This window comes from Galeopterus variegatus, unplaced genomic scaffold, assembly GCF_000696425.1.
Source record: "Galeopterus variegatus unplaced genomic scaffold, G_variegatus-3.0.2 Scaffold26231, whole genome shotgun sequence".
In the NCBI taxonomy this organism is placed as follows: domain Eukaryota; kingdom Metazoa; phylum Chordata; class Mammalia; order Dermoptera; family Cynocephalidae; genus Galeopterus; species Galeopterus variegatus.
Genome location: NW_007752342.1, coordinates 1612 through 3906, shown reverse-complemented (window position 1 = coordinate 3906; position 2295 = coordinate 1612). Strand labels below are relative to the sequence as shown.

The window sequence follows — 2295 nt, the reverse complement described above, 5'->3', positions numbered from 1 at the left end:
CGGTACGGGCACGACACTGAGGGTTGCGATCCATGGCCGGTCACGAAAAAAGACAAAAAAAGGAAAAAAAAAAAAAAAAAGATTTCCTTTCAACATACTTTGGCACAACTAATTTCTGTCACTTTTTTTTTTTTTTTTTTAGATTTACGTAGAACTTTATATTTCAAAGTGCTTGCTTGACAATCACATTTTTCTATATAGTGTTATGGTCAGAAACAATAGTCTTTTAAAAGTAATTTATGCTTTAAACAATAGATCTCTCTTGGTCTTTATTTTTCTTTCATCACATGTATTTTCTGATAGGGTTAACTTTTTGGATGATGGAAAAGTTCTGGAACTACATATTGGTGGTGGTTGTACAACCTCATGAGCATACTAAATGCCACACTCTACTGTGCACTTAAAAATGGTTAGAATGGTAAACATTATGTATTTTATCGCAACAAAAAAGAGCCAGGCAGAAAAAAAAGAACTAGGGTCAATGAAGGAGAGAGGCATAAGTATGCCACTTCAGAAGTTCATTTAATTAGAAAACGTATTTAAATTATCCTTTCAGCCTTTCAGCCAGAACTGCCATCTTCCGGTAATTCGCCAAAATGATGAACACAAGGGGAAAGAGGAGAGGCACTGATACGTGTTCTCTAGGCCTTTGAGAAAACATGGAGTTGTTCCTTTGGCCACATACATGCAAATCTACAAGAAAGGTAAGGTAATAAGGGGTGCTGTTCAAAAAGGAATGCCCTACAAATGTTACCATGGCAAAACTGGAAGAGTCTACAGTGTTACCAAGCATTCTGTTGGCATTGTTGTAAACAAACAAGTTCAGGGCCAGATTCTTGCCAAGAGAATTAACATGTGTACTGAGCATATTAAGAACTCTAAGAGCCAAGGCAGCTTCCTGAAACACGCAAAAGAAAATGAACAAAAAATGAAGGAAACCAAAGAGAATGGAACCTGTGTTCAACTGAAGCCCCAGCCTACTCCACCCAAAGAAGCACATTTATGAGAACCATCGGCAAGGAGCCGGAGCTGCTGGAACCTATTCCCTATGAATTCATGGCATAATGTGTGTTAAAAAAAATAATAATACAAAAATAAGTCCTCTGTACTGTAAAACTGTTTCTCTTAATTGAGTAGAAGCATTATGTCCCCTCCCCCAAAGAAATGTTGAAAGCAGAGAAAAAATGTCATCCTTTCAATCTCACTATTGATTTTCTGCAGAAACTATGTCAAATCCAACTTAGTGAGCATGTATTACTAGGGCAGTTATAGGCAGCCATTGTACTTAAAACTACAGGGATGCTGAAATGAGCAATGTATGGTCCTTGCCTTCAAGTAGCTTTCAATTTTATGCAGAATAAAGGTAGCTATAAAAAATGTATAATACAAGGCAGAATATCATAAAAACTATACTAGAAAGATGAACATAGTGCTAAGAGAGTGAAGAAAATAATTACATTAACTACTGGAGAAAGAGGGATTAGATAACTTTGTACTTGATTTTCAAGGACGGATATGCCAATCTCATAAAATGGCAAAGGTCAGTCCAGGTGAAAGGAAGAAGACAAGAAAAGGTACAGAGCCAAGAAATGAAAGGTAGTTATAGGGAATACAGAGAACCTATGCTTGGCTGACAGGTGTAGTTGAGTAGCCCAAACACTGTCAATGAATCGTAGGATAGGTTTGAAGACATTTAGAGTTCGAAGGTGATTTAGAAGTAATTTATTCCAGCTCTCCACGTACAGAATAGATCTTCCCTATAGTGTCTGACAAGTGGCTATTCAGCTGTTTTTTGAATTCCTCTAGTGACTCACTGTCTTTTTCTAAGATAGTGCTGCCATTAAATGACTGAAATTGTTTGAGTCTTGCATTGATCAAAAATCTGCCTCCCTACAAATTCTGTCCATTTATTTTAGTTCTGCTTTCTGAAACTACACAAAATAAAATGAATTTTTTTCCATATCAGATCTTCTAGTATTTGATCAAGAAATGTATTCTCCTTTTATCTTCTCCTTTCCAAGTTAGATATTCCTGGGTCCTTTATTTATCTTTTGACATTTTTTTTAAGACTCCTGAAATTCTAGTTAATCTGTTCTCTGTAAATTCTGTCATCCTTATTTTAGTCTATCAACCAGTACTGAATTTGTTTCTGTAGGTCTGGTCTGAGTAGCATCACTTCTTATATTAGTCCTTTTCTGTTGCTTATAACAAAATACCTGGAACTGGGTGATTTTTAAGAAAACAAAATTTATTGCTTACAGTTTCAGAGGCTGGGAAGTCCAAAGTCCAGGGAAC

General features: G+C 36.1%; 1 pseudogene; it reads left to right on the top strand.

Moving 5' to 3' along the window:
* Nucleotides 1-593: 593 nt before the first annotated feature.
* LOC103583700 lies at nucleotides 594-1065 on the top strand (annotated as a pseudogene).
* Nucleotides 1066-2295: the final 1230 nt, after the last annotated feature.